The sequence below is a fragment of the Numenius arquata genome, chromosome 7 (assembly GCF_964106895.1).
Source record: "Numenius arquata chromosome 7, bNumArq3.hap1.1, whole genome shotgun sequence".
Lineage (NCBI taxonomy): Eukaryota > Metazoa > Chordata > Aves > Charadriiformes > Scolopacidae > Numenius > Numenius arquata.
In genome coordinates this window covers 21,861,443-21,881,196 of record NC_133582.1, presented here as the reverse complement: position 1 = coordinate 21,881,196, position 19,754 = coordinate 21,861,443, and the positions used below count along the sequence as shown (strand labels likewise).

Below are 19,754 nucleotides of genomic sequence, written 5' to 3'. Positions count from 1 at the left end.
TGAGCCCATGCTTCCCATAGGCACACACCTCTCCAACCTACCATCATTCTTCCCTTTCTCCACCTTTGGTTCTTCCCCTGATCATCCTGTCTACTAAATTATTAGTTTTGCTGTCTCAAATCACCGCTACTCCAAGCAGGACAGGCAGCAATAGTGCTTCTCAGTTCTTGTACGTACAGTGATTCTCGAGTCTCGGGAATCTTCATATTCTGAAAGAATTTTTCACCATAGCAGAAATTGCTCTTTAAATAAATGTTTTAACAGTAAGGCTTCAGACCCTGGAATATAGGTCCCTAAATTTAAGACTAGACAAGTCTTTTTGCAGGCCTAAAGCTCAAGATTTCTTTCATAATGTGATCTTTCTTTAGATACTGCATATAACCCATGTTTGCTGTTCTCTCTGTGGCCTTGAGCCGCTCTAAGGGATGTTGAATGCAACTTAATGTTTAGTTACAGGGAATCGATGATGTTTGTATCTGCAGATTCAGCCACTTTTTCCTTTATTCTTTCATTAAGCTGTTTACATTTTCTTGGCATTTCTCAAACATGAACACAATTTTAACTTCCAGATGTTCCTTCTTTCCCTGAAAATGCCCATGTACACAGATATGGATTGCATCTTCTCTTGAAAAAGGGATGTACATCAGTTTCATCGAAGCAATTCCAGTGTCAACTGTATCCCACTAGAGGAGGCAGCTGTTTGCCAGGTGAAATTATTTAAGTGGCTACAAAAACGACCTTCTAATGCTATTAGGTGTCTGTTTTCTAGCCCAGCAATCTCATTTTCAGACAATTCTATCTCTCCCTGGTTTTCAATGTTTATGTGAATAAGCAGGAAGGGAGATCTTTCCTCTTGTCCTGTAGGATGCCTGCAAAAATTATGCAGAAGTCTGAATTCCAGGTCACGTAGGCACACAGGACATAACAAATGGTTACGATTAATAAGAAGAATTAGAAATCAACAGTGAAATTATTGTCCCTAGAAAAAATCCCTAGATATTCTTCTGCAGTACTCATTTTCTCAGATACCTGGTGAACAGCCTGTAGTTTACTATGTACTATGATCAGTCTCTAAACTGAAAAAAAACCAACCAACCAACTGAAAAAAACCCCAGATATTTTTCTTTTTTGCAAAAGAATAGGTATCAAAAAAAAAAAAAATGTGTAAAGTGTGCTAAAAAAGAGAGTGTTTACAAAAGCCTGTGAAGTCCTGGTTGTACACCATGTTCCTCTTTCTTGTCTCAGTTCTTATCTTTGAATGTAAGTGATACCAAAGGTATGTACATTCCTTTTTAGTGCATGCGTTATTTAAGTAAATTTAAATTAAACACAAGATACAACATTAATGCACTTTAAAATATTGTGCAGACAGAGAAATGGAGATGTTAAAACCTTCAGGCTTAGTGGCCTTCATAAAGAACTGCACCTTGTCTTAAGTTCTGTGATTTTGCAGAATCGTACTGTAAACTTCAGAAACTTCAGAGTACTTTTTAAAGTTTATTTTATCATAATAGTTGTTTCAATAATTTCCTGACTAAACCAACTTTTGTCAGCTGTCTCTAAGGAATATACAAGTGAAAACAATCTTCCCACAGATTCACTGGCTTAAGTTAGTGTGAATGAAAACTCAGCTAGCACGTTTGTGCTTTTACAGGATACATTCTCTAGACTCATATTCTTGAAGATATCATTCCACCTTTTTCTCTGTCAGTCCTCTTTTTATTCCACTTCTTACGTTTACTGCAAACTCTTTTACATTTGTGGACTCATTGAATAAGTCCAGTCAATACCTTTGAAATCACTATTGTTGCTATTACAGCTAACACAATCCTTGTTATCTTTAAGGTTTTGTTGAGAATTATTTCACGTTGTCTAATTGAATAATTCTAAGTCTTCAAAAAGTAGGTGCACTTAGTCAGGTCTTTGATGCAAGTTGCCTACATGAAGTTTGCTAAATCTGAATTTGGGTTTGGAAAAGATTCTCTTGTTTTCAACTACAGTCAGGACTTCATATCTATGTTTGCTTTCAATCTTTCATCTTCTTTTATGCCTTTCATTCTTTCAATTGGAAGAAACAAGCTTTTCTGCTGCATTAAATGTAGAAATATTACCTTTTGTTGTCACAGTGATTGGAAATGATATTTTCAATGATTTTGGATAAAACTAGAACTACATTAGTGTCTCATCAGCTGAAAAAGAAGAGCACATTCTATGTGAAAGAGCATATATTTTTAGTCTATTATCACTTGATAAGTTGCTGATTGACTTTTGGTTGCAGAAACTTTTGTTTTTGTTTCTGACTTGCTTAGATGTTAGGGCAATGAAGTGGGAAGGTAAGGAAGTCATAAAATCAGTGAAGAATAAAATAATTTATAACCAGCATTTCATGAACACTTTTTTTGGACGTAGATACGAATAATGTGAACTTTCCAACACATGGACTATTAATTTTTTGTGGATCTCTTGTACTAATACCATTTTCATGGCTTGTGCCCTTCCAAAGTTATCACCTGAATTTATTCTATATGAAAGTTACCTGCCCCTAATTTCCACTCGATGTATCTGCAAGTGCTTCAGCACTCTAACTCTTTTTAATCTCAACTTCTTTCTGCAGAGAAGTAGCTGCTGACTAAAGGTGATACTTCAATTCACAGGGTCCTGCAATTAGTATCAGCTGGGACAGAACTACATTGTGCATAGTACAAATCCTAGCCATTTTTTTCCATGGCGAGAAGATCTTACACTTTCTTAGCTTGCAGCCTTAGTAATATTTTCAGTACTTGACCATTGGAATGGTCTTTAAGAAGCTCCTGACGTTTAATGGTCTTCCAAGTCTATTTGTGTAGTGGTTTGCTAAGGAACAGCACCCTCTGAGGAATGAATACCCAAGGGACTCTATCAGATTGTAGTCCACCAGGTCTGAGCATTCCTAGAAATGGAGGGAAGAAAATCTAGCCTGCACCTGCCTGTTTGGTCACAAGGAAAATGTTCTAGCTCTCTGCCCCAACAGATGTCTTATGAATATCCCTTAAAAGCTAACAGTACCACTCCTGCCCTGATCAGCAAGATGAGCAGGAGAGACCTGTTGATCTGGACTTGGAAACAGGCTTAGCTGTAAATAAGACTGATGTCATGTTTAAGTCTTATTTGCCTGGTTAGATAGTGTGAACCTTTTGTCACAGTTCCCAATGGTGGAAGAACCCTAAAGGCACTTTAGCTTTTCTCCACTTACCTGTCAAAAGTACCCTGCCTGCGCAGGTCCTGGGGAGCGTACAGGTTGCTTTGGAGTATGTGGGTAGAGTTCTTTAAGAATTACATCCTATAGAGTTTCTTTCACACTTCCTGTATGGCGCCTAGCCTGAGATTTAGATAAAGCACTACCTTAAATAAAAAGCCAAGAAAACTTATAGTAAGTATAGTACAATGTCTTATGGCCTACTTCTATTTCATATTGTGAATGTTATTCATTATTAGTCATTCAATAATTTTAAATACACTTTGAGTCTATTCTTGTCTTCCACCATAATACTTTAATAGCATTCTGAATGTATTGTACTTTTTTGGGAATGAATTGTGCTAGTAAGATTATTGGTTACGTGACCATAAGAATATATGTAAGCTGCAAGGCTGAAATATCGACTGTAATATAAATGTTCTTCTTCAATAAATGTGAAAGTACACATTTTTTATTTATTAGCACTTATCTAATTACAGCTGAAGCTGCATTCTATTGATATAATAGAAAAGGAAATTAATAAAGAAAGGTTAGATGATGAATAGGCCTTTGACCAGAATGTAACAGCCGGCAAAATCTTGCGAAGATGTATACAGAATAACTAAGTAGCTCTCAAGCTTTCTTAAAAATTTAGAAAGGACTATCAACTTATACATCTGCAGAGGACATCTCTATCTCTTTTCATTATACTGACAAAGTTATAAGTTGAGACTGCTGTATTAATATTAAAGCAACACCAGAGAATTGCTTGAAAGTTTTCTGAAATGAGAAAATAGCAGTAGTTTTAGTATTCTTAAAATCCAAGATGGAAATATTTCAAGAAACTTTATACTTATGCTGAATGTGTATAAATGGCTTTAAAAGATGTGCAAAGAAGACAAACTACACTCAGAGGAAGCCTGTGAAAAAATTAAGTTAAACATTATGCAATGTAGAGGAGCAATGAGCCAGAAGTTAGAACAGGAGACCCAGGTTCAGCTCTACCTCCTGCCAGACTTCCAGTATGGCCTTCATTCTTCACTTAATCACTCTGTCACTTCCTTTCTTTCAGATGAAAATAGTTTGGCCTTACATCAGAGGGTGAGCTGGGGGGAAGATAAATGTTAGAAGACTAGGTGCAAATAAATCCAGATTTGGAAAGCTATAAAAATACCCAGAATAGAATTGCACATTTTGAATATGACCTGAGACTATGTGAGGCTTTAGTAAATAGGAAAGCATTGTGTTTAAATGGATGCATTTGAGTTTACTAGATTTGTGAATACAGCACAGGGAGTTTTGAAAGCAATACCAGGCTGAAAAATGACCTTTCAGCTGCTCTCTCTGTTTCATTGCTAAGGAACAAAAGGGGTTTTCTGTTGGATGAAAAAGTGGGATGAAATCAGAACCGATATGCTGAGATATCGTTTTCAGGCATGCTGGTTGAACTTCAGGCATAGGTATGCAACTTTGTTCTTCTCTTTTCCTATCACCATGAGCGTCAGGAAGTGAAGCACAAAAGAACTAAGGTTGGGGCGAGATGCCAGGGACATCACAGAGGTCCTGCAAGTGTCTGATGAGTATGCAGGCGTTCAGGCTGGGTGGAAGCTTTGCAGCACCTGCTGTTGCTGTGGGCTAGGAATACTGGAGCTCCTGCTATTACAGAGTACATGGGGAGGTGTTACAGCTTGTGAATGAGAGCTGAATGGTTTTGTGATGACTTTGTGCATGTGTACAGCAGATGCTAAAGGTTATTTGATTTAGAATCCATGGGAGGAAATAAGGAAACTGTCATCCAACCAGGTCAAAATTTTTCCCTGGTGTAGCTCATTTTCTGTTCCAGTTAGCAAGAGCAACGTGGAGGGGCACCTTGAGATGGAGGCTCTCCTTAATTCAGAATAAAATCTGAGGTGAATCTTTAACATTATGAATGCTTTCTGGACTGATGCCATTAAAAGGTGGAAACATTCTCATCTGTTCTAAGATATGTCACTGAGATTTGAGGACTGCTCTTGTGAAGTTCGCTTAGATGTTAATCAGTCTTCCATGACCAAATAAGGTGGAAGTCTGTTTTGTCTCAGTGTCTAGTGTTTTAATGCAGACACAGGAATTCAGAGGGACTATGAACTTCAGAAAGATTCACATTCCAAAAATATAAGTAAATAGATGCCCCATCCATGCATAAGGCAGAGACGTGCCCAGAGAGTGCAACTAAGAGGTGTTTCAACACTTTTATTCCATTTCTATGCTAGTGCTGATTAGAAAAATCCAATGAGAGTGAATTAAAATTAATGATCATTTTGCAACATGCTATGCTCTGCACAAGCATGTGTAGTTTGAATTTGTTTTCTATAATTTTGAATCTTACATTGTTAAAATAATTTCACAAATATGTCTCTCAGTAGAGATTATTTTTGTTTCATGCATATTACAAAGGCACAGGGAATGCATTAATGCATTCTCCCTGTTTCGGGTTATATGCTTAGAAGCTTAATGTAAGTAGGATAAAAAATATTTTAGACATATTCTATATAAATAGATATTAAAAATAAATCCTCTTCTGATTTAGATATCTTTGAATTCAGAGAAGATTTTTATCTCATCTGTCACTGAATATGTTTAAAGGACTGTTACCCTACAAGTAAATCTTTCATATTAATAATTTTCAAGATTAAGATGTCACTTCTCTGAGTAACTTAACAATTAAACCATGGATCAAAATTCTTTTTTCCTTTCTAAGGCCTGAATCTTATACCAAAACCATGCTCCTCAGGTAATATAACTTTCATATGGATAAATATTTACATTTTCAAGGAGGTAGGGAAAAAGCCATTTTTACTTTTATGATTCAGCAAACTAATGCTGAAAAAATAGAGATATTTACATTAGGAACATGTACTAACATTGGCAATTTTTTGTTTAGTGAAAAAAAGTTGCTTCAAAATTATGTCATTATTGCTTTGTGCGGAAAACTAATACAGAATGTTGCGGCATATATACTTGAAAAAAGCATTCATTTAGGATGTGGATTTACTTTATCATGTGGGAAAATTACTTAGCGCTTTTTGTAGGAAACAGGAAAGTTTTGAGCTACGTTCATCAGTTGATAGTTCTGTCGATTCTTTCTCTGTAAATCACAAAAGTTGTATAATGCTATTATTGTACACCAGAAAAGACTAAACAAAGAAAATATCCTGCTCATATAATAACACTGATATAAGACACACACACAAAAATATACTTTAATAACCTTGTACTTCTTGGTGTCTTCCATGCATATTTCCATGGCTATCATACAACTTACATGACATTTCAAGTTATATTTGATGTAGAAACTGGAAGTTCACTTACAGTTTGGAAATAAAACAAGTAGCTTTTTTAAGTGTACACACCAAAATACTGCTTTTCATGCACTCAGTTTTGCAAGAAAAGTCATAGCTGACTCCCAAAAGCTGAAGTTGGATTCCATAGTTTCTTCAGACAAATAGTAGTGGAGAGGCATGGAACTGTACTTCCTCATGAATACATCTTAATCCAGGCTTGCCAACAATTTCAAGTTTCATTTTATATGCCACATGGATAGCTCAACACCTGGTGATGAATATTTCTAGGAATTGTTGTAGAGAATGTCTCAATTTCTGGAGCTAAATAGTGTAGCCAGGTAACCACTTCTTGGCGTTTATCTCTGGGATAAATTGGAGACCGTTCAGTCTTGTATCTGTTTGGTCAGTTGAGATCTTTATTATTTTATCTCATTTACTCTGCAGAAATCTGAAGAGGTGTGATAGGAAGATTTAAATTGCAGGTCAATCTCTGGTCCCTTATAGTAGATAAAATCAGATGGGGAGAGTTTGGGGCCTGATTTCCAGCTCACAAAAGCAAGAGTCCCTGAACCAATCTGTAGGCTACTCATTCTGCTCTTGAGCAACTCTCTTGGGTTTGTTTGTTCAGAATATGGTAGTGTGAAAATTAGCAATATGAGAAGTTCCCTAGGCTTAGCTATGGGTACAAGACAAACTCACTAATAGTCTCATTTGTTTTCAATTTACTTGTGGGTGAAAGTCAGTTATTGCTAGCAATTTCTCAGATATGGTCACAACCACTGACAGGTTTGGGCTGGCAGGAGGAAGGATGCAGAGTATGGATACAGTCACTGAAGTGATTTGGTTTTTTGGTTGGGTAACCTTCAAAGAATCCTGAATCTTCTTGGTTTTCCTTTTCACTGTGTAGATGGGGTGCCAAAAATATCTGCAAAGAGAGAAAAGATACCTGTACATGAGTACTATGTAGTGATCTTTTTTCATCAAACTCAAATTGACAAGTTTTTCTGACATTTCAAAACTTGGCCAGGGTATAATACCAAATAAGATGGATTAAGACATGGTAGCTGGTTCAGGAATGACTGTGAGTAAGGGAGGGCACAGTGACATTTTCCTACTTGGTCAAAGATTTTGCTACTTAGAATGGGTATTAATAGTCTCACATACCTCATTTTCACTAGATTACTTAATACTCATTCAAAACAAAATTTTCTTCTAAGATGTGAGTATCTGTCATTTGCTGCTATTAAAGAAACCTTTGTAAGATACTGTAAATATTTCCAAGCTCTTGAGAATCTCAGAACACGTTTTAGATGACAGATGTATTATGAATACGTACCCTCAACAAAGATCAACTGTTCTCACTGTGACAGCGTATCCTATGTGTCTCAGCTGCCCATAGACATCATGCCTGTTTCCAGATAAAGATCAGAGATGTCTGATAATATTAATTTAGTCTATCAAGGTTAAATTTCAACTTCAGATTACCATTTTTGGAATCAGTATTGCAAAAAGAAAATGAGAAGACACACCATTAACTTTTACCTAAACACTGAATTCTATTCCTCGGTGTCAGTTCGAGAGCCCTCTCACGCCCTAAAACTGAAGGGATATTTTCCAAAGGATTCTTTCAGGGCGAAAAAAAAAGAAAAGAAAAAACAAAACAAAACCTTCAGAGGACCCATTCCTATCATGACTACCACTGCTTCCTAGAATTCTTTTCTTTTGGGAACACACACAGAATCAAATAGTATATCAAAAAGCATTTTGGGAGTATATTTTGACAGTCCGATAAGTTTCAAAGCAAGCTTTAGAAAACTTTGTTTCCCTAGTGTTTTAGGTGCCTATGTGGTGGACTTGCCTTCAGCTGTTCTGTAAGTATACAGATGGAGAACTCTCATATTTATTAGAAAGTCAGTCCTTGACAGAAGATGGACCTTGATTCATCTGTTCCTGTTTACTACAGACTATAGCTAACTACTGTCTCTCATGAAATTGTTTATACTGTTTTGCAAGCCACACAACAGTTTTCTTCAGTAGATCTCTCTTCAGTTTTCTCCCCGACAGCACAACCTGTAACAGTTTCATAGCAAATTGTCATTTACAGATGATATATGTCAATGACATAGATGACTGACTTGCCACGAGCACTTAGTTTTCCCCTCTTGTCAGATGAGGAATTTTGTCTCTCCGTTTTTTTCACAAAGTCTTTTCAATATATATATATTTATTTTTTTTTTACAACATAACTCTTAGTATAGCAATTCCTGTTTTCTTGTTGGCCAAAAATGCCTTTTTCTTCTGCCTCTGGTCAGACAGCCAGGGACAGGTCTTTTAAATATGCTTATCCGTATGTGTATATATATATGCATATATATAACTGTATGCATGTGGTGATCTCTGTATTTGAGTGCTGTAATGACTGGATAGCTCAATATGGATGACCTGGCAAACTTGCAATGTGAGACACCACTTCCACTACAAGTTGTGGAGACTCTTGAACTACTTTCATTTTCAGAGTCTGTAGATATTAAGACGTTAAGACATATAAAGTTGGTCCTACGTCCAGTGTCAGGATAGCTTGGAATAAATGAAATCAAGCAAATGATCTTATTAATCATTCCTAGACACACTTATTTGAGAGATAGCAGTAGTTCCACCAGAAGATTCAAAGACCTGGAATTTTCTTTACAGAGTTTCTTTATACTGACACACTTGTCTGGAATGAAGACAGAGCTATTTGTAACCTACTATTTATCCTAGTGACTTTCAATATTTATTATGACTATCATTATTTTACAGATGGGAACAGATTTTTTTTTTTTTTTCATTTTTCCCATAACAAAAAAAAAAAGTGTTTTTCTCTAATCCCCTCTGAAGGCTGCAGGGATGTGTATGGCTGAGTTTCCAAAACAAATAACAAAGGGAATGCATACAGTGCTCGCTGCAGAAGGTTCATGCTATTTAAAGATAAATGGCAACCATTTTCCTCCAACCTTCATTTTGACATTTTAAAAGATAAGATGTACCTCTCAGCTTATATCAACTCACAAGTACATCTAAACACCCCTTTGGCATCTCTTTCAGAAATGTCAGATTTCTAAGACGAACAGGAAGGTAAAACTTTTTACTGTTTTAGAGCACCAATTTGTTTGCAAAGAAGGGAAGGTATTACTATTGATTAATAAAAAAAAATCAGGTGTGCAACCCAACAAATAATGGATTTCCAGGGTGCTGATAGTTTAGTATTCAGAATTCAGAATGTTTAGTGTTCAGAATCTAGTTACACTCTTACCTCATCTACATACTGAGAAGCTGGAAATAAAACAGTTGATTTTTAAACAAATCTCAGCATTTCTAAAAGAAAAGGTAAAAACTTATCAAACTGAATAGTTATTTAAAGAGAAAAATTTAATGCCCAACTTCTAGATCATGAAAAGGTGAAGTCTACTGCCTTTTGAAAAGGGAGCAGCTCAATGTCCCTTTACCATATTTTTTTGCTGCTTTAAAGTGCCGTAAATGGCATTTTTCTTGTTCTTATCAACTATACCTCCTCTAGCTTTGATTTTATAAAAGTATTTATTCTGTGTTGATTGTTGTTAACCCCTGAGGTCTTCTAAGTTCTCAAGAAATTACTACACAAAGTGGTATAGCTGTAAGTAAAATGATCCATAAAATTTCCCAATAAAACCTGCTATTTTTTAAGCCTGGTCCTCAGGGCTTCTCTTACTTTTCTTCCAAAGTCATTTCAGGTATGAGTTATTGCAGAGAGGCCCACAATAAAATCAGTCTTATAAGACCATTTCATCAGGCTCAACAACACAGATCTGTTAACTACTAACTAACCAGTAATTCCTTCTCTGTCTGTTGTACTTGAAAGCTCTTTGAAGTACATACAAACACAAGAAACAACTGCGCAGAGACAGAAGGTTAAAGATTATATCAGCATAATGTTCTTTATAAGCAATTTTGGAATGAAGTGAAAGTAGTTTTTACACTTCCTTGCAAAGGTGTATGAGACATTTTTCCTCCCCTTAATTTGAAGTATCAACTAATGCTCTACTAGACTATGAAATTCAAACATGTAAGGAAAAATGGAAATTCGGCTCCAGATCACTGAAGTTCAACTTTTCAAGTGATTTAGGACTCCTCTTGTTTGAATTTTCAATGGGATGTGGGCTCCTAAATCCTGCAGACATCTTCTGACCTAGCTGGGCTCTCTGAAGTCCAAGGTTAGAAGTATGTCAGCTGAATTGTATTTTACTGCTTATTTTACTGCTGATTGTATTTTAAAACACAGTGTAATTGGAATCTGACTGAAACTGGTTTCCACTTCCCCTCCTTGACGTTCTCATATTGCTTCAAGACATCTGTACAAATAGGTGGAATTCCTCTTCTTCATAGGTAATTTATCCAATACTACGGTTCATACCTTTGCCTATTCGGGAACAAGTAATAGCTAGTATTAGTACATCTCCAAGGGGATGCAATGATGCATTCCCCCAAATGCAGATGTTGCCTATTAGTTTTGCAAGTATCAAGGCTTTTTTTTTGGTGTTGGGAGGAAGTGTTTGGTAAAATTTTTTGTTCCCAGTCTTCTCTGCAGGGGAAATCTGTCTGAAGCAGAGAGCTTTTCTCAGTTATATATCCTTATTCCTTTTCAAAATCTTCTGAAGACCTTTTTTCTCAGTTACACTTGTTGATAGAGCAAATTGAATTTCCCAACTGTAGAAAACTGACTTCCCTACTATCCCATTCCACTCTCTGAGCTTTTCTAGACAAACCATCCTTAATTGCTACTACTTAGATTTGTCCCCTTAATCAGGAGGGCTCCCTGATGAGGGTGAAGACCACGTTGCCCTCGGGGGATTCTGACTTCTTTCATATAGCAGTGGTCCAAATCCACCATTTGAATCTGCATAGCAACAAGTTAACCACGTGTGCCAACCTGTTACATGAGGTACAACCAATCTTTATACACAAAAATATCTTCAAAGTAATCTTTGTAGCAGCCCTCAGGAAAAAAATAAAATAATAATAATAAAAATAATCAGATGCATGCATTCAAATAATTGTAGCCAGATGGAAAATGTGGGATTTGGAAGCATCTTGATTTGGTATTCCTGGAGCGTGATGAAGAACTGCTGTGCTTCAGCTGATTAATTATTTCAAAAAAATGATTCATACCAGGTATATGATGCATTATATAAGAAGGAATAAAATACAGTAAGGAACTTATTTAAAAACATTGGAGCTTAGTTTCTGAGTTTTCCATTTTTCTTTTATTGAGAGTCACTAGCTCTTCACAGCAGGTTTCAAAAAATTGTTCCATGCGAAAATAGATCCTCCCATACATTTTCTGTTTCTCCTTTTTATTATAAAGGACATTTGCATAAAAATAGTAGATTTGTTTCTTAAAAGTTCCTTTTCTCTCACCATTCCCTCCCACTTAGAGTCATCATAATCCTCACAATAGATTGACATGGAAATGGTTGTAATGTCACAATGGAAGAATTATGACTGCAAGCAGCAGGTTCTTAAAGTGAAAAGATCCTGTTCCCGTACAAGTAGTATTGCAAATAAAGAACAGTAGAGAAGTAGTAACCTAAATAAAATACTGTCTAAAATGGGCATTTATTTGACTTTGATATTTATTTGATATTTATTTGATGAAAATAAGGTCAGCAAGAACATGAGAACAACCAACCTGTCAGAGGATTGATCCATCTGGTGCGTTATCTTGTCTTCATCAGCAGCCACTGATGGAGGAAAAAGCGTAAGTTCAGGCATTAAGTCCTTAACCCCTGCCCTGCCAGAATACTTGCTCAGCATTTAGGGATATGAAATAAAGAAAATTCCTGAGTCAGAGATTATGCCTCTGTATTCAAAAGTCCTTTTTTCATTCAGGCAATTGCATGGTCTCTATCGTAATCTGGCCATACATCCCTGGAAAGTAATTTTCTGTTCATAGTGTTATGGGCATTTTATAATTAGTCTTAGTTAAACTATTCTCTTCAATTTGTTGTTTTGTTGGGTTTTGGAATTTTTTTCCACATAGCACATGACAGTGTACTGTATCCTAAGAAACAGTCATTATTACAATCCCAAAATATATATCACACCTCAGAATGCAGCATTAAAAACTTCTAGTTTTCAGCTCATAGTATTTATTATTAGTAGTACTGCTATTAGAATTATTTACTGATAGTGTATGAAGTACACATTTTCTTTGAACTAGATAATGAAATGGCTTGATAGAATGTATCTTTTATTCTACAAACTTCTTACTGAAATCGATGAGATCAAAAGATTAGTGAACATAATTTCTTGGAGAATGAATAGGAAAGATTAATACAATTTACTTCTCTAAATTATCAGATGCTCTCTATTGATCAAAAATAAAACCAATACAGATATAACAACAGAAAAGGAAATTAAAAAAATACACAGCACCACATGTAATTATAAGTGCCTCTTCTGAATTCAATTGTTCAGTTAATTTTCATGTACTATCCTCTCCATATTCCATGGTCTCTATTTGATTTCTTTTGTCATGTAGAATTGGTTGCTGCATAATCCCCAACCCTATTTTCCACATTTCATAAAGAATATTAAATTTTTATAACTATCAGTCACCAATAAATCTGCAAATGTTCCCTCACAGGCAGTCCCAGTCCCAGCTTTCTAAGACTCTAGTCTGCAGAAAGACCATCTTTTCATTTTAAGGAGTTTGCCAATATATACATGATAGGCATTGAGAGGTTTTTCTTTTTGCACTTTAATTACATAAACTGTAGAGCAACAGTTCAGTACTCTGTGTGATGAATTCTGAAGTCCATAAATTCTGGTATCAGTTGTGAACCTCCTTTTATATATTATTCACTTTTAGTTATTCCAGTTGCATTCATTCTTATGTACAGGGGTGTAATATGATACAAAAGAAAAGAAATAGCTGAATGTCAGCCATCTCAAGGGAAGATTTATGGTCTACATAAGCTAGCGTTTCATAAAATTGTCACATTTCTGCTCAACAGCTTGCAGAAGCTTGTTTGTACTCAGAAGACCTACACTAAGTGCCCACCACCCACTTCTGGGCTGAACTGTAGATTGCTGCCCTAATCACAAAGCCTGGTGCAGATAATGGTGAGAGAGAGAAGATTTCAAAGATAAGCTGAATTTGCCCATTTAAGGTTTTTTCCCTGTTTCCATCTGCCTCTCTATCAGTGCTAGGAAGAGTCTTGCCTTTATGTTTCCATGTATGTCCAGTAAAAAACATGATCCATATTAATGGATCTAACTAGGTTCCTAACCTATTGAAGGTTACCATGGCTGCAGATCCTCCATAGTAAGTAATTTTAAGTCCACTGTAATCACATGCTTTATCAGCATTTGGAGGAGAGAAAAAGGTTTTTCCCAGCTGGACTCCTCTTCTTTCTCTGAGCTGTTCTGCATTCTGGTACTCACTGTCCAGTACCTGCATCTCTTGGCCTCTGGTGCTGGCTGGATAAGATGGTGGAAACTCTCTGTTCAGGTGCATACAGTGGGTTCTGAGGTTCTCTCTTCTCTCTGCTCAGCATTTTGTTCTCACATAAATGTACAAAGGAGGCAAAAGGCATAAGTCCAGTAAGAGTTTCCAACTCCCTGTGCCTATAGAAGTGGCTGGGAATTGGCTACATACTTGATGAAGCAAAAGCTTTCTGGACAAAAGCCAGTAGACCACTTCAAGAAAGAATATTTCTACTGTTATTCTATTGCAAGCTACTGACTATTAACCACAGCAGAAATTCTGCCTTTTCCTTTCTACTTGTATAAACCAAGGGTGCAGAAACCACAACAGACAAATTAAAAGAGAGCAACTCCGTAGTCAGGCATCAGTATCACCCGAACAACAGGCGTAGGCATAGTCTTCCTGTGGTAAAAAGCATTTTCCCCGCATGGGAAAAGAGTGATTACTGTGAGAGCTGCAGAGGTCTGTGGACTCACTAAAGGTGATATGCTGGTCCTGAAAAAATGCAGCAGATTATTGCATATCCATTGCTCAGTCCTTCACTGAAGGGTTCTAATCCCTTGTCCTCTTCTCCCCAAGGTACCCTCCTTACCAAAGGCTGAGATGCCTGCCTGCCTGATTGCAACAGTGGTGGATTGATAAGGTCACCAGGTTAAAGCACAAGGCTCAAGCCAGTGCTTAATATACAGTGTCGATTTCTACAGTCATTCTTTCTCTTTTCTGCTCCCTTAATTAGTATTTAAATATTCCAAGTGAAGTGGAATAGGTCGAACAGGAGCCATTAATGACCTGAATCCAGAATACTCTATAGCCTATTTATTGGAGTGTTCATCTGGGGAGTGGAACAGACAAGTCAAAATCTACCAGCTCTTTCATTTAGAGCAGACTGTGCTGAGGCTTCTCACATCCCAGCTGAATTGCCCTAGCAACAATATTATTGTTTTAAAAGGAACAACTGCTCTTTTTTAATAACGTGACTAGCTCTCTGCTTTTAATATACTCAGCCTTAAAAAGGCATTTCACATTAAATATTTTACTTGACTTTTTTTTTTTTTTCTGCTATTGGCGGAACAAGGACTGTAATACATAAAATAACTGTGACATAACAGAAATACAGAAAATTACTATTTTACATTTTCATGAGTCTGAATGAAGTAGGGGTATTTTTTGTTTTGTTTTGTTTTGTTTTGCTTCTGGGGTAGTGGGATAGCTGCTGAACTGTAAAATCAAGTGCCTGTCCTTAACCATGGATTCCTATGCATTTTATGCCTTAAGGAGAGCTCAGCTCACAAATACAGAGTATTTTATCTAAGCTTCCAGGTCTGCAAACTCACCTTGGACTCTGAAAGTCACACAGTGTTCTCCTCAAAGTTGTCACCAATTGTCAAGGTTTATTTATACTTATGAGACTGTATGGGTCTTCAGATTGTATCCTAAGTGACAACTCTGAAAGCAGAGGAATAGTAGGAATCTCAGAGTTTGAGCTATTTGGAATTTAGTAAATCAATCTGTTGACATAAAGGTGACATTTGTGACCTGATGGGGCAGTTCTGTGAGCATGAGAAATTGTGATGTGGAGTCAGAGGTATATAACCCTACAGTAATCTTTTTATAGAAATGTATATATAACTTTTTAAAGTACCCATCCTCATTGAAATTCAATAGCAATCACAACCCAAAGTGCCAGGAGGGTCTAGTAGACATGTGGTTGTGGATTAAAATTGGATGGCTGAAACTGTAACAGCCTTCAGTTGCACCCTCCGCTCCTGTGACGGATGTTGCCTCCCCCAAAAGAGGGACAACTGATCTGCTCATGAATCTCCTGATCCACTGCAGTGTTCACCTAAGTATACTACAGTAAACTGACTTGGGTTCTGGTTGACTGTAATACAGACAGTGAAATTTGAGAAATGAGAAATGAGTGGAATAAGAGGAGGCTGAGGGGGGACCTCACTGCCCTCTACAACTACCTGAAAGGAGATTGTAGAGAGGTGGGTGTTGGCCTCTTCTCCCAAGTGAATACTGACAGCACCAGAGGAAATGGTCTGAAGTTGCGGCAGGGGAGGTTTAGATTAGATATTAGGAAGAATTACTTTACTGAGAGAGTGGTCAGGCACTGGAACAGCCTGCCCAGGGAGGTGGTGGAGTCGCCATCCCTGGAGGTATTTAAGAAACGTGTAGACATGGCACTTGAGGGCATGCTCTAGTGCCTGAGATTGTTGGTTTGTGTCTGTTTGTGGGTGGCTGTGGTGTGTGGTTTTTGGTTTTTTTGGTTTTTTTTTTTCAGTTGGGCTCGATGATCTCAAAGGTCCCTTCCAACCATGAAGATTCTGTGATTCTGTGAAATTTGCCTTGGGAGAGAAAATGTATACTATATGGGCGGCAAGAATGTCTGGAGAAGTTCAGGAAACTGATTTTAACCTGTTGCTGAAGGATCCCTGTCAATTTTACAAGTAAAAATTGATAGGCTTCATCAGGTGATTTCAAAGCACCAGAAATGCCTGTCTTTTTCATTCCCCCACTGGGCAGCTGAGGCCTCGCTGACCTCTTGGGTAGGAGCTTTGCAAACTCTGGCATTTTTCTAAGAAAGAAGAGAATTGCTGCTGGCTGAATTGATGGAAGCATTGCCCAAGCATAGGTCTCTTCTTTCTCTACTAGTCTAGCTGTGCAAATTGCATCACTGTAGATTTGGGGGGGAGGTTAACACTGGTAGGAGATGGACAAAAATGCACATAACAACTGGGAACTGCAAAGCAGGGACCAGGCACAGAAAAGCATCAGGACAGCACCATGGATACTGCAATAACAGAGTGGTTGTAGGGGGGAGGGCAATCATCTTGGTGTTATTGTCTCTTCTTTTTTAAGTTGTGAAATTACAATGGTATCAATATACAATCCTCCTCACATGATATAGTGTAACAGCAAACAGTCTTCCTCAGGAGCCCTCAAATAAACTCCTCCGGACAATTTTATTTATATTAGTAGCTATGCACATAAACATCTAATTTCTATTTTCAGTGGTTTAGGGCATCCTGTCTGGGTTTCTCCAGGCAGTTCAGAAGTTACCTTCCTGTAGATGATGCCTGCCAGTCCTGTGAGGATGTCTCTGATAGCATAAAACACTTAAAACAACACTGGAGATCTTTCTTCGGCACTTGAATCATACTGCAAGCATCTGCATTGGGAACCTCTAGCAGTTTAGCAACATTTTTCATTGCTTGTCTTCCAGGCAAATTTGCATCAATAGCTGTTCACTCCCATTTCAATGAACGTAATGATGGTGATTTTATTGTGTGACATCCTGAGTTTTTAAGGGGAAATCTGAGTTGGCTTCCTATACTAAATAGGAAGGAAATATCTTTTACATAGCATTAGACCTAGAGGAATGATCCTTTGAATGGTAATTACGTGTATATGTCTATACCTGTATACACACAAAGAGTTTTAATTGCTTGCGTTATAACAGTGCAAATATCTGCCATTAGTATGTCCTTTGAGGTATGCTGTGATACTAATCAGATTTGTCAAGATGAGGCAGTACTTTCTATTCTCTTTTACACATCATAAACTCTGACTGATATCCTCAAGGGAAAAAGATGCATAATGTGTCATTTATGACCTGTTGCATGCACAAATCACTTGTATTTTGTATGCAGTAGGATAACAAAATGCTATCGATTCTGAATTTGACTTTAGGAAACTGATCTTTATTGCTAGTTGTCACTTGGCAGATTTTTCCTCCTGCTGTGAAATGTTTGATTCAAAATTTATGTTTGGAGAAATGGAAGCAGTGATGGTTTTATAATATATAAAGAAAAGCATAAATTCTATCTTAGTAGATAGACATTATTCATAACCAGAATAAACATTCTATAAACAAGACTAAATTTCAAGTAAGTAACAAAAAACATGTAATATGCCAATCTTGTTCTGCTTATACAACCTTGCTGTTTAGCAGAGCAGCTTTCTAGGGCTTGAAGCAAGGCACTGATCAGTGTCAGGATGCTTGTGCAGAAGTGAACTTAAAAGGTAGAGCTAAGGGAAGTACACACAAATTCAATGCAGTACATAATAAACAAAAGAAATGTAGAATAATTCAGGGCATGAATTTGAACACTCTATGGATATGAAAGATTAAGAGTTAGGGAACCTCTGATACCAGAATTGTCCTTTCCTCTTCTTCATGTGAGATACATAAAGGTCATTTCAGTATCACTTTACAGTATTGTTCTCACTTTCTACAGGAAAAGAAACAGACTAAATATTCATTGCATGAGGATTGGAAGAATTATACCATCTTTTTTTTTTTTTTTTAGGGATAAATATATGTATGTATGTATGGGTAATGTCAAGGATCTAATTCTTCATTTATTTCTTTAACAATATCATTGTAGTGGTTTTCAAATAGAGGCCACATACATGTTTTGATGGCAAATACCTGAAAGTCTTCAACAGCCTTATACCTTAGCTCTAGCGATAAGTTTCCAATGGCATATTTACAATTTTATTTGTGAACAGTTAAACTAAATCTGTTTATCTTTGTATAGATAGATACATATATCTGTCACATTCCTTACCTCCATCATCCTAGAAAATTACCATCTTTATAGGTTGTATCAGCTGTGACAGAAGGTAGGTGATCTCAGAGTGAAAAGCAAAGGTATGAGCAAACCAGGCATCACCTGATTCCTTGAAATTTCAGTTGTCTGTGGGTAACGGTCCCTGAAATCACTGACGTTAATTTATGACTGGGTATCATCAACCAGCCCAGGAACATATCTTTTAATATTGTAACAGTAACTTACAAGCAGATATTGTAAACTAAGCTAAGTGGAGGTACCGTGCTCTTCTACTGTTGTTGACTGCGGAGTTATGAATATTTTTACTATTATTATTGTATATACTGAAAAGTAAATAACAACCAAGATTTTCTAGGCTATCACTTTCTTTTGCGAGGAAGGCTAATATGAGAATTTTCAAATGTTGTCAGGTTTCAGTTACCATAGTTTTGGTTTTTGTCCTGAATTAACATTTCTTAATACTCCAGGAAGTAGATTAAGCCACTACTGTTAACCGTCCATTAAACACTTTATGTGTGTCAACTGTTTACTTAGCTAACATACGTACTCACCTTCCTACCACCTTTCTAGTACCAAAGCTGTGCTTTCTGGAATTAAGTCTGTTTTGGCACTATAGCTCTTGTTTCTTAGGAGATTATTCCATTAAATAAAAAATGCCACAAAGAAAGATATTTAAAAATCAACTACAAGCCTCTTTGCAATTTATAAGGACATGGAACATGTAAATAATTTCTGTTCCTGTTACATGAAATGGAGTATGTATACATCCCTGTTGCCATTGATATGTATCCTTGACAGCAGAAGTCCAGCCAAACCTTGAGTGATGTAGACACATTAGCTCCATTACAGTCAATGGAAGTACACTTAATCAAATCACCTGAGACTCTGGCCTACAGCCCATAACAAGAGAGTCCTTTGGAGAGCAATAATATGTTATACTTTCATCAATCACTCTTCTAGGTTTGTAGCTATTTATGGCAGACTAAAAAATGTCATTTTATAATTATTGAGGCCAGTTGTGGCTATTTCATCATGTTTGCTCCCAAATCAACTTTACTAAAAGTGGCCGCAGCTCAGGAAAAACTCCTTCCAGAAAGCAAAAGAAACTGTCTTTCATAATGCAATATCTACAT

General features: G+C 36.8%; 1 protein-coding gene across 1 annotated transcript in view; it reads left to right on the top strand.

Moving 5' to 3' along the window:
• Window positions 1-19,754, top strand: part of TRDN (triadin) — a 217,612-nt gene that overhangs the window by 10,588 nt on the left and 187,270 nt on the right. The window lies entirely within an intron of this gene.